This window comes from Procambarus clarkii, chromosome 45 (genome assembly GCF_040958095.1).
Source record: "Procambarus clarkii isolate CNS0578487 chromosome 45, FALCON_Pclarkii_2.0, whole genome shotgun sequence".
Lineage (NCBI taxonomy): Eukaryota > Metazoa > Arthropoda > Malacostraca > Decapoda > Cambaridae > Procambarus > Procambarus clarkii.
The window spans coordinates 18,292,595-18,306,682 of NC_091194.1; the positions used below are offsets into that span (position 1 = coordinate 18,292,595).

General features: G+C 42.9%; 1 protein-coding gene across 1 annotated transcript in view; it reads right to left on the minus strand.

Annotated features, from left to right (window-relative positions):
- LOC123748690 (uncharacterized) overlaps positions 1 to 11,816 on the minus strand; it is a 65,694-nt gene extending 53,878 nt beyond the window's left edge. Inside the window, exon 1 of the mRNA XM_069301480.1 lies at positions 11,573 to 11,816. The gene's annotated coding sequence lies outside the window, so the exon portion shown is untranslated. The remainder of the gene's footprint in view (positions 1 to 11,572) is intronic.
- Between the last annotated feature and the right edge of the window lie 2,272 nt (positions 11,817 to 14,088).

Consider the following 14,088-nt stretch of genomic DNA (forward strand, 5'->3'; position numbering starts at 1 on the left):
CCCTACCTTCACTACCCTTCACCACCTTCACTACCCTTCACCACCTTCACTACCCTTCACTACCCTTCACCACCCTTCACTACCCTTCACCACCTTCCCTACCTTCACTACCCTTCACCACCTTCACTACCCTTCACCACCTTCCCTACCTTCACTACCCTTCACCACCTTCACTACCCTTCACCACCTTCACTACCCTTCACTACCCTTCACCACCTTCCCTACCTTCACTACCCTTCACCACCTTCCCTACCTTCACTACCCTTCACTACCCTTCACCACCTTCCCTACCTTCACTACCCTTCACTACCCTTCACTACCCTTCACCACCTTCCCTACCTTCACTACCCTTCACTACCCTTCACCACCTTCCCTACCTTCACTACCCTTCACTACCTTCACTACCCTTCACTACCTTCACTACCCTTCACCACCTTCACTACCTTCACTACCTTCACTACCCTTCACCACCTTCACCACCTTCACTACCCTTCACTACCCTTCACCACCTTCCCTACCTTCACTACCCTTCACTACCCTTCACCACCTTCCCTACCTTCACTACCCTTCACTACCTTCACTACCCTTCACTACCTTCACTACCCTTCACTACCTTCACTACCCTTCACCACCTTCACTACCCTTCACCACCTTCACTACCTTCACTACCCTTCACCACCTTCACTACCCTTCACTACCCTTCACTACCCTTCACTACCTTCACTACCCTTCACTACCTTCACTACCCTTCACCACCTTCACTACCCTTCACTACCCTTCACTACCTTCACTACCTTCACTACCCTTCACCACCTTCACTACCCTTCACCACCTTCACTACCCTTCACTACCCTTCACTACCTTCACTACCTTCACTACCCTTCACCACCTTCACTACCCTTCACCACCTTCACTACCCTTCACCACCTTCACTACCCTTCACTACCCTTCACTACCTTCACTACCTTCACTACCCTTCACTACCTTCACTACCCTTCACCACCTTCACTACCCTTCACTACCCTTCACTACCTTCACTACCTTCACTACCCTTCACCACCTTCACTACCCTTCACCACCTTCACTACCTTCACTACCCTTCACCACCTTCACTACCCTTCACCACCTTCACTACCCTTCACTACCCTTCACTACCTTCACTACCTTCACTACCCTTCACCACCTTCACTACCCTTCACTACCCTTCACTACCTTCACTACCTTCACTACCCTTCACCACCTTCACTACCCTTCACCACCTTCACTACCTTCACCACCTTCACTACCTTCACCACCTTCACTACCTTCACTACCCTTCACTACCTTCACTACCCTTCACCACCTTCACTACCCTTCACTACCCTTCCCTACCTTCACTACCCTTCACCACCTTCACTACCCTTCACCACCTTCACTACCTTCACTACCTTCTCTACCTTCACTACCTTCACTACCCTTCACTACCTTCACTACCCTTCACCACCTTCACTACCCTTCACTACCCTTCACTACCTTCACTACCCTTCACCACCTTCACTACCCTTCACTACCCTTCACTACCCTTCACTACCTTCACTACCTTCACTACCCTTCACTACCTTCACTACCCTTCACCACCTTCACTACCTTCACTACCTTCACTACCCTTCACCACCTTCACTACCTTCACTACCCTTCACTACCCTTCACTACCTTCACTACCTTCACTACCCTTCACCACCTTCACTACCTTCACCACCTTCACTACCTTCACCACCTTCACTACCTTCACTACCCTTCACTACCTTCACTACCCTTCACTACCCTTCACTACCTTCACTACCTTCACTACCCTTCACCACCTTCACTACCTTCACCACCTTCACTACCTTCACCACCTTCACTACCTTCACTACCCTTCACTACCTTCACTACCCTTCACCACCTTCACTACCTTCACCACCTTCACTACCTTCACTACCCTTCACTACCTTCACTACCCTTCACTACCTTCACTACCTTCACTACCCTTCACCACCTTCACTACCTTCACCACCTTCACTACCTTCACCACCTTCACTACCTTCACTACCCTTCACTACCTTCACTACCCTTCACCACCTTCACTACCTTCACCACCTTCACTACCTTCACTACCCTTCACTACCTTCACTACCCTTCACCACCTTCACTACCCTTCACTACCCTTCACTACCTTCACTACCTTCACTACCCTTCACCACCTTCACTACCTTCACCACCTTCACTACCTTCACTACCCTTCACTACCTTCACTACCCTTCACCACCTTCACTACCTTCACCACCTTCACTACCTTCACCACCTTCACCACCTTCACTACCTTCACTACCTTCACTACCCTTCACCACCTTCACTACCTTCACCACCTTCACTACCTTCACTACCCTTCACTACCTTCACTACCCTTCACCACCTTCACTACCCTTCACCACCTTCACTACCTTCACCACCTTCACTACCTTCACCACCTTCACTACCTTCACCACCTTCACTACCCTTCACCACCTTCACTACCTTCACCACCTTCACTACCCTTCACCACCTTCACTACCTTCACCACCTTCACTACCTTCACTACCCTTCACTACCTTCACTACCCTTCACCACCTTCACTACCTTCACTACCCTTCACTACCTTCACTACCCTTCACTACCTTCACTACCCTTCACCACCTTCACTACCTTCACTACCCTTCACTACCTTCACTACCCTTCACTACCTTCACTACCCTTCACCACCTTCACTACCCTTCACTACCCTTCACCACCTTCCCTACCTTCACTACCCTTCACTACCCTTCACCACCTTCCCTACCTTCACTACCCTTCCCTACCTTCACTACCCTTCACCACCTTCACTACCCTTCACTACCCTTCACTACCTTCCCTACCTTCACTACCCTTCACTACCTTCACTACCCTTCACCACCTTCACTACCCTTCACTACCCTTCACCACCTTCCCTACCTTCACTACCCTTCACTACCCTTCACCACCTTCCCTACCTTCACTACCCTTCACTACCCTTCACCACCTTCCCTACCTTCACTACCCTTCCCTACCTTCACTACCCTTCACCACCTTCACTACCCTTCACTACCCTTCACTACCTTCCCTACCTTCACTACCCTTCCCTACCTTCACTACCCTTCACCACCTTCACTACCCTTCACTACCCTTCACTACCTTCCCTACCTTCACTACCCTTCACTACCCTTCACAACCTTCTCTACTCTTTACTAATTTCTCTTCGTCCCTGTAACCATCTTCACCAACCGCTGACTTCGTCAATAAATAAACTACATAAGAGAATCTAAAATGTGGCAATATATATAAAATATTATGCTAGATGAATCTTAGTGAGGAAGGAGTCTTATTTAGCGAGATTAAAATTAGTATAATTTGTCATTTCATGCACAGGTCGGGAGGGTGGGGGTGGATGGGGAACATGGGGATCAATTCCGACCCGCTTATGACCCTCCCTGGACATAGTCCAGTCACCCTGCAAAGTTTGATGTGGCTGGATCCATGCATCACACCCAACCTCAAACATACAGACATTCTATATTATAGATATGAAAGAAAGATAATGAAGGCGATGAGTCACAATAACGTTACTAAAGTAAGTTGACCAGACCACACACTAGAAGGTGAAGGGACGACGACGTTTCGGTCCGTCCTGGACCATTCTCAAGTCAATCGACGTGAGAATGGTCCAGTACGGACCGAAACGTCGTCGTCCCTTCACCTTCTAGTGTGTGGTCTGATCAACAAAGATAATGAGGTCCGACTCTTCAATGACAATGAAGAACCACGAGCTTAACCTGGCCCAAAAGGCAGCCAGGAAACTTACAGCACTGTGGCACATCTCACACCTTCTTGACAGCAAGAGTCTTGACTTATCAAGAGTCTTGACTGTTGACACTCAAGACTTATCTCTAGTCTTGACCAAGTCTGGTGGGAACGGTCTGAACATCAGAGCCGCAACACCGTCGTGACGTTGGTGGTCTTACTGTTATGTACAAGACCATCATCCTCAAAGTTCCGCACCTGGCCCAACTCCGTGGACAACCAGTAGTTGCCACCAGTTGAACTAGGCTCTCAACCTTCAACAGTCTCATTCTGGACCTGCTTTTCTCAAGAACATCACTCCATGAGTGATAATAAATTCTTAGGCTGACTCGCATCTGGAACTTGTTCACTCAACAGGTTGACACACGGGAGATCAGGTCACGTGATCACATGAAGGCTCTGGCACACAGCTGCCTACTGGCTCATCCTCTTCCTTATATCATTGTTACATCATGTTGTTAAGGAATAAAGACTAGCCTTATAAAAGACTCATGCAATAAATGAGTGTAGAAGCACATGAGCTGAGGAAGGATAACTTGTTGCTCATGCTTACAGTTTCACAAGATACGTCATCTGACAGCCCCTATGAACCCTTGTCTTACTTTAATATAAAGCTTGACGCCTTCTTGTGATAATTACTTAGTATAATAAAAGCAAAACAATGATAACAACGTTCCTGTTTTGCTATATCAAAAATGGTTCCGGTTCATTTTGTTTACAAGGCAGTTTTTATGATAGTGACCAGACCCGTTTTCTATCACACTCTCTCAGGACAAACGATAGTAGCCGCGATAAATTATCTCCCTCTGATCACTATCGCGCCTACGGACTACCTAATCTCAGAGCTGCACCAAGAGTCACACGTGGATATCTCTCCTTCCATCTGGCCCTGGACGACACTCAGTAGATTTAAAATAGATATATGATGCAGAGATACTACTTGCCTCATTCTGTCCGGTAACAGTTTATACATTATTCACTTACCTAGCCATATCTCACATAGGGTGTCTGATCCTAGGGATCAACAACCCAAAATTACCTACGACATATTATTGTTCAAATTAAACCAGCAATTAGAATAATAACAAACTATAATCACAGAGCGAATCCAGCACCCCTTACAGATCCTTCAATATGAGAAAATATCAACATGCGCCGTGATGAGGATTCCAACCTATGCGCTGCGTATCCCCTGACGCATATCCTAGAGGCGACGACAGCGTTCATTGATAATTGAAGAAATGTCACTTTTCTTATATATATTTCAGTTTACTATGATTTCTCAGAGTTGTTGTTGTTGTTAAAGATTCGCTACCTGGAACAAAGTTTCAAGTAGCACGGGCTGTGGTGAGCCCGGAGGTCTCATAAATTGATTGATTGAAAAAGATTAAGCCACCCAAGAGGTGGCACAGGCATGAATAGCCCGGAAACGAGGTTCCAGAAAATCCTTGCATATGTTATAATCAAGTCACTGCACACATGCTCGAGGGAACTCTACGTGTATAAATCTCCAACTTGCAGGGACTAATCCTGACTTCAAACGCTTCCTGGAGGCCTGTAAGAGAACCCATGGCCTCCACACCACAAACAAATATTGATTTGATATTCCTGACTCAACGAAAGTGGAAATGTTATGCAAGTTAAAGGTCAGAGATTGTGAAATTGAGATTTATAGGAGAAACTAAACTATATTTGCAATTAATATCTTTTTAACAAATTTCATCTACATTTACTCTTTCAAAATAAGTCAATTTTAAGTATTCGTTATTATTTTTATCATATATGAACTCTTGTTGAAACTACAGATTCTATAATAAACAAGTTAATGCATTATTTATATATATATATATATATATATATATATATATATATATATATATATATATATATATATATATATATATAGGGACTGTTCTTGAAGGAGATGAGATACAATCAGAAACTAAATTATCTTATTTAATATCTCAGAAAGAAAATATGTTATTTAACTATGGTTGATAGTTAAGAAAAACTTATCTTGAACTTGTAATCAGAACGGCGACCTTGGCAATTCGACAGTTAGGTGTTCGTATTGGAGGATTACAATGGGCACACTCAGACCCATCCGGAAATTAGATACACAAGGAACCACTTACAAAATTACTAGACTAAAAAATTATTGCAGCTTGAAAAAAACAGATCTAGTGCAAAACATTTTAATCAGACTAAAATAACGCTATGGGAGGAATTCCACAAGGATCCCTGTGAGGTCCAACCCTGTTTGTAAGCAACATCAACTCCATTGATGACAACGTCGCAAACACGTGGAAATACTACCCATAGAACGTCATCAGTTGTGAGTAGTGTGTAATCCGTTATCCATTCAGAAAAGAGGGTTTGGCGGCGGCATGAACATTTGATCTTTGTTGTTCAGGACGGGCTGAGTAAATACACACTTGTGTACATTTTAATGAGTCAATATTTGATTTTAATGTTGGGAACCTGACGGCTCTTTGTTGCCATGATGGAATGTTGGAGACTTTGGTGGCAGCCGCAGCTTGGACGAGCCTAGCCTGAGGCTACAACCTGTCTCAGGCTAGGCATCCCGCCCTAAACAAAAAGAAGCCAAATGCTTGTTAATCCGGTCTTTAAACCGCTTGTTAATGAATGAATACGGTCTACACATGACTCATAATTGATGACGTTCGATAATTTCTCGAACACGTGGTATGCTGGCGACTTGTGTTCGAACCACAAATACAAATAATAGCAATAAAATACAAATAATCGCCGACAGAACCTATATAAACACCTAACCTAACCTAACCTAACCTAACCTAACCTAGCCTAACCTAACCTAACCTAGCCTAACCCTATCCTAACCTAGCCTAACCCTATCCTAACCTAGCCTAACCCTATCCTACCCTAACCAAAGCCTAACTATACATAGCACTTTAATGAATAATAACATTAAATTTTATATATGAGAAGAGAGCTAGTTTTTAATACACAATACGTTAAAGTTGATCATTGTATTTTGTGGGACGGCCGCTGCTTTAACGAGCCTGGCCTAAAGACGGGTTGATACAGGGGGAGGGGGTGTTTGGCGGCTCGATTAATGAGCATGTATCCCTCGTTGATGAGGTCAGGCTATATTGTTTATGAGGACGGTGTATACATAGCTAATGAGGGCCGGCTAGAGGCTGAGGTACAGGAGTATAGAAACCTATTTTCCCCTTAGACACGTTTCTGTCCATTAGAAATCGTTTTGTCCCTTAGAAACCCTTCTGTCCATTAGAGATAGTTTTATCTGTTAAAAACAATAAGTAGAGCATCCTCTGTGTCTTGTTGGTTGGTTCTTCTGCCTGTTGTGGGTTGTAAAAGTTACGAAAGTAAGTTGTGAATGGTTGTGACTGTGAGTTTTGTATGATTGTGAGTGTTATGTGTTCTTGTGACTGTGAGTTGTGTGTGGTTGTGACTGTGAGTTGTGTATAGTCGTGACTGTGAGTTATGCATGGTTGTGACCGTGCGTTGTGAGTAGTTAGGATTGTGAGTTGTGTGTGGTTGTGACTGAGTTTTATATGGCTGTTAGAGTGAGATGTGCGTGGTTGTGAGTGACTTATGTATGGTTGTGAGTGACTTATGTATGGTTGTGAGTGAGTTTTGTATGGTTGTGAGTGACTTATGTATAGTTGTGAGTGACTTATGTATGGTTGTGAATGACTTATGTATGGTTGTGAGTTTTGTATGGTTGTGAATGAATTTTGTATAGTTGTGAGAGAGTTATGTATGGTTGTGAGCGAGTTTTGTATGGTTGTGAGTGAATTTTGTATGGTTGTGAGAGAGTTATGTATGGTTGTGAGTGAGTTTTGTATGGTTGTGAGTGAATTTTGTATGGTTGTGAGAGAGTTATGTGTGGTTGTGAGTGAGTTTTGTATGGTTGTGAGTGACTTATGTATAGTTGTGAATGACTTATGTATAGTTGTGAGTGACTTATGTATAGTTGTGAGTGAGTTTTGTATGGTTGTGAGTGAATTTTGTATAGTTGTGAGAGTTATGTATGGTTGTGAGTGAGTTTTTTATGGTTGTGAGTGAATTTTGTATGGTTGTGAGAGAGTTATGTATGGTTGTGAGTGAGTTTTGTATGGTTGTGAGTTGTGTATGGTTGTGAGTTATGTATGGTTGTGAGTGAGTTTTGTATGGTTCTGAGTTATGTATGGTTGTGTGTGAGTTATGTATGGTTGTGAGTGAGTTTTGTATCGTTGTGAGAGAGTTATGTATGGTTGTGAGTTATGTATGGTTGTGAGTTATGTATGGTTGTGAGTGAGTAATATATGATTGTGAGTGAGTTATGTATGGTTGTGAGTGAGTTATGTATGGTTGTGAGTGAGTTTTGTATGGTTGTGAGAGAGTTATGTATGGTTATGAGTTATGTATGGTTCTGAGTGAGTTATGTATGGTTGTGTGTGACTTATGTATGGTTGTGAGTGAGTTTTGTATGGTTCTGAGAGAGTTATGTATGGTTGTGAGTTATGTATGGCTGTGAGTTATGTATGGTTGTGAGTGAGTTTTGTATGGTTGTGTGTGAGTTATGTATGGTTGTGAGTGAGTTTTGTATGGTTGTGAGAGAGTTATGTATGGTTGTGAGTTATGTATGGCTGTGAGTTATGTATAATTGTGAGTGAGTTATGTATGGTTGTGAGTGAGTTATGTATGGTTGTGTGTGAGTTATGTATGGTTGTGAGTGAGTTCTGTATGGTTGTGAGAGAGTTATGTATGGTTGTGATTTATGTATGGTTGTGAGTTATGTATGGTTGTGAGTTATGTATGGTTGTGAGTGAGTTTTGTATGGTTGTGAGTTATGTATGGTTGTGAGCGAGTTTTGTATGGTTGTGAGTTATGTATGGTTGTGAGTGAGTTATGTATGGTTGTGAGTTATGTATGGTTGTGAGTGAGTTTTGTATGGTTGTGAGTTATGTATGGTTGTGAGTTATGTATGGTTGTCAGTGAGTTTTGTATGGTTGTGAGAGAGTTATGTATGGTTGTGAGTTTTGTATGGTTGTGAGTGAGTTTTGTATGGTTGTGAGAGAGTTATGTATGGTTAAGAGAGTCTAGTTATGTATGGTTCTGAGTGAGTTATGTATGGTTGTGAGTGAGTTATGTATGGTTGATAGTGTCTAGTTATGTATTTTTGTGAGTGAGTTATGTATGGTTGAGGGTGAGTTAGGTATGGTTGTGAGTAAGTTACGTATGGTTGTGTGTGAGTTATGTATGGTTGTGAGTGAGTTATGTATGATTGTGAGTTATGTATAGTTGTGAGTGAGTTATGTAGGGTTGTGAGTGAGTGACATATGGTTGTGAGTGTGTGACATATGGTTGTGAGTTACGTATAGTTGTGAGTGAGTTATGTATAGTTCTGAGTGAGTTACGTATGGTTGTGAGTTATGTATAATTGTGAGTGAGTTATGTATATTTGTGAGTGAGTTACGTATGGTTTGAGTGTCTAGTTATGTATGGTTGTGAGTGTCTAGTTATGTATGGTTGTGAGTAAGTTATGTATAGCTGTGAGTGAGTTTTGTATGGTTTTGAGTTATGTATGGTTGTGAGTGAGTTATGTATGGTTGTGAGTGAGTTTTGTATGGTTGTGAGTTATGTATGGTTGTGAGTTATGTATGGTTGTGAATGAGTTATGTATTGTTGTGAGTGAGATTTATGTGGTTGTGAGTGAGTTTTGTATGGTTGTGAGTGAATTATATATGGTTGTGAGTGAGTTATGTATGGTTGTGAGTTATGTATGGTTGTGAGTTATGTATGGTTGTGAATGAGTTTTGTATGGTTGTGAGAGAGTTATGTATGGCTGTGAGTTATGTATGGTTGTGAGTTATGTATTGTTGTAAGTGAGTTATGTATGGTTGTGAGTGAGTTTTGTATGGTTGTGAGTTATGTATGGTTGTGAGTGAGTTTTGTATGGCTGTGAGTTAGTTTTGTATGGTTGTGAGTGAGTTTTGCATGGTTGTGAGTGAGTTTTGTATGGTTGTGAGAGAGTTATGTATGGTTGTGAGTTATATATGGTTGTGAGTAAGTTTTGTATGGTTGTGAGTGAGTTTTGTATGGTTGTGAGTGAGTTTTGTATGGTTGTGAGAGAGTTATGTATGGTTGTGAGATATGTATGGTTGTGAGTGAGTTTTGTATGGTTGTCAGAGAGTTATGTATGGTTAAGAGTGTCTAGTTATGTATGGTTGTGAGAGAGTTATGTATGGTTGAGAGTGACTTGTTATGTATGGTTGAGAGTGAGTTACGTATGGTTGTGAGTGTCTAGTTATGTATGTTTGTGAGTGAGTTAGGTATGGTTGTGAGTAAGTTACGTATGGTTGTGAGTTATGTATGCCTGAGAGTGAGTTATATATATTTGGTTGTGAGTGAGTTACGTATGGTTGTGAGTGCGTTATGTATGGTTGTGAGTGAGTTATGTATGATTGAGAGTGAGTTATGTATGGTTGTGAGTTATGTATGACTGAGAGTGAGTTATGTATGGTTGTGAGTGAGTTATTTAAGGTTGTGAGTGAGTTGTGTATGGATGTGAGTGAGTTATGTATGGCTGTGAGTGAGTTATGTATGGTTGTGAGTAAGTTACGTATGGTTGTGAGTGAGTTATGTATAGTTCTGAGTTACGTATGGTTATGAGTGAGTTATGTATAGTTGTGAGTGAGTTATGTATGGTTGTGAGTGAGTTACGTATGGTTGTGAGTGAGTTACGTATGGTTGTGAGTGAGTTACGTATGGTTGTGAGTTATATATAGTTGTGAGTGAGTTACGTATTGTTGTGAGTGTCTAGTTATGTATGGTTGTGAGTGAGTTATGTATGGTTGTGAGTGAGTTACGTATGATTGTGAGTGTCTAGTTATGTATGGTTGTGAGTGAGTTATGTATGGTTGTGAGTGAGTTACGTATGGTTGTGAGTTAGTTATGTATGGTTGTGAGTAAGTTATGTATGGTTGTGAGTGAGTTTTGTATTGTTGTGAGTTACGTATGGTTGTGAGTGAGCTATGTACGGTTGTGAGTGAGTTACTTATGGTTGTGAGTGAGTTACGTATGGTTGTGAGTGAGTTATGTATGGTTGTGAGTGTCTAGTTATGTATGGTTGTGAGTGTCTAGTTATGTTTGGTTGTGAGTGAGTCATGTATGGTTGTGTTCAGTTATATATGGTTGTGAGTGAGTTATGTATGGTTGTGAGTTATGTATGTATGTGAGTTATGTATAGTTGTAAGTGAGTTATGTATAGTTGTGAGTGAGTTATATATGGTTGTGTCTAGATATATATGGTTGTGAATGAGTTATGTATGGTTGTGAATGAGCTATGTATGGTTGTGTCTAGTTACATATGGATGTGAGTTACGTATGGTTGTGAGTGAGTCATGTATGGTTGTGAGTGAGTTTTGTATGGTTGTTAGTTTTGTATGGTTGTGAGTTTTGTATGGTTGTGAGTGTCTAGTTATGTATGGCTGTGAGTGAGTTACGTTTGGTTGTGAGTGAGTGACGTATGGTTGTGAGTAAGTGACGTATGGTTGTGAGTGAGTTACGTATGGTTGTGAGTGAGTTACGTTTGGTTGTGAGTGAGTAACGTATGGTTGTGAGTGAGTAACGTATGGTTGTGAGTGAGTAACGTATGGTTGTGAGTCTAACAAACTAATATTCAGGACACAAGACACAATTCACTTACCGTAGTGACGAGGGTGACGGCTCTTAGGCTCCAGATCTGCGCTTGGGGTCCCCAGGCTGCAACCACTCACCCTTGACAGGTTGCGGTGGATGTGGTTGAGGTGGTGGATGCGGTTGAGGTGGTGGATGCGGTTGAGGTGGTGAATGCGGTTGATGCACTCGCGAGGCTGCGGATACCGGTGGTGTAAGACTCTTGTCTCAGCGGTTAGTGGTTGTGGGATAGGCAGCCGTGGTGGCGTGTGTGTGTGAGTGAGTGTGTGTGTGAGTCCGTGCGTGTGTGAGTGTGTGTGTGTGTGTGTGTGTGGCAGTGGACGCTGTTATTAGTGAGAGATAAGAACCACCCCCCTTCTCCCCCCACTTTCCAAGCGAGCGTTCCTTCTCGCCATATCAGCTGATTGGCGTCTGAAGGCTGTCATTCTAGCCGTATACCACCTCCTCACGAATTGTTTTAAACCTCCCCTATTCCCCCTCCTCTCTATCCATCTCTCTCTTTCTCACCCCAACCTCTCTCCAATCACAAGGCCATCCACTCTCACTCGTCCGTCGCGGATTGCCCAATCCTCTTCGTATCCCGCCCCCTATTCTCTGTCCAGCATGCGAAGACCGCTGGGAGGTCCGGCAGGAGACCAAGGGCAGCTTCAGGGAGGAGAACGACTGCTGAGCGGAAGCCATTGTGATCTAAGATGTTCAGGTTCAGACGCGTAGAGTCGCTATCATATCAGTGTGCTCATCGATCCCTCTGCTATAGGGAGTCGAACCTGGGTTGGCTGGGAGCAGGTGGGTTTGGTGGGGTGGGTTCGGGGAGGTTTTGGGTTGCTTGCAGGTGGGTTGGGAGATGGTGGGTCGGGATTGGCTGCCGAGGTATTGTGGTGGGGACCGTAGACTTGTACGTGGAGTGGTTGTTAATCACTTGTATTACCACTGCTACCTTATTCAATCTTGTGTTGTTGATATCCTCAAAATGCATCCGGAGTCTGCCAGTGCAGACCGCTTATCACATGTCTCTGTATGACTAACCATCCTGTGTGATGGGGATTTTATAGCATCACCTAGTTAGCTTTTTTGACACACTGTACTCCACTTCATATAGTCTAGGGCAGCTGCACTAATGCACATGTACCTCATAACTTACTAAAAAAAAAAAAAAAAATCATCAACATGAGGGAAGAACTGAAGCTTCCAACCATACTAGAGAGAATAATGCAAGTCAACACTACCTCTTGCCTTCAAGTCATGAGAGACCCAACATCTCCTGCATTGCTCAGAGACAAATTATTTAATGCTGTTAACACCCTATTGACTGGTGCCGACATACCAACTCATTTTATGATAAATGGCTGAGCAAAAATGCCTACAATCTCATCAAACTCAACATTCCTTTTAAGTGCAATCTACCTGTCTCTGATATTCCTCTTTATCTGTACCCCGCCATTCAAGTATCATACACACCTCTCACCAAGACAAGTAATGAGAATCTTGCTCTTCTCAAAGCTGTCACACTCGAAACAATTGCCTCCTCCATCGATATTTAAGATCTCACGAGTACTGTGTCTACACCGACGGCTCAGTCCAATCCTCTACTGGACGGACTGCAGCGGCATGTAGGTTTTAGAGAAATAATATTTGCATAAAGACTGTCAATGTCAGGTTAAACAACTGGCTGACCTCCACACAAGCAGAACTAGCAGCATTACAACTAGCTACCAGTACATTAAAAATATTGGAGGAGGAATAATATTTTGTGATTCGAAGTCTGCTCTTCAAGCAGTCGAAATCTTCTCGTGGAAGATCGACAGCAAGAACCTCATTCTAGCAATTATAAATGACCTAATTGCTGCACAGATTAAAGGGTCTCGAATCTCCTTTGTATGGATACCTTCACACATAAATATAACCCATCATAATGAGACAGACATTGCAGCCAAATTAGCGTGTAACACAGATGAAGTTGAATTAGATCTGGGTATCCCCATCTCTGCTGTCAAGAATATATTATTCCAAACACTCAGGTCTGATAGGAAAGAAATTACTGACGCCCAACGACCTGAAAGCACTACTAAAAAACCTATGATTTGTTCAGATCTGAAACCTATATTTATGGGCAGCACAAAACGTCGACCAGACTGTGCGACACAGTGGTTGCCAGGATCAGGTTGGGTTGCCTTTACCTGTGGCAGGTGGCTACAGGTGACTGTGGCAGGTGGCTACAGGTGACTGTGGCAAGTGGCTACAGGTGACGGATCTCCAAATCCTGAGCACTCCAGGTGCAACCTCTGTGAGCAGGAACTACGGCATGATCTCCCACACAACATCCCCGAATGCCCAGTTATTAGACCTTTCAGACCAGTTGGCATGAGGTACCTGGAGCTTTGCAATTACTTTATTCACTCGTATTCTTGAAGATATCCTCACAGTGTACTCAAAATTTGACAGTGCCGGCTACTAAACATATGGCCCTGTATGACTAACCATCCTGCGAGATGGGGGACTCAGTATCCCTGCTATCTTACTCACTCT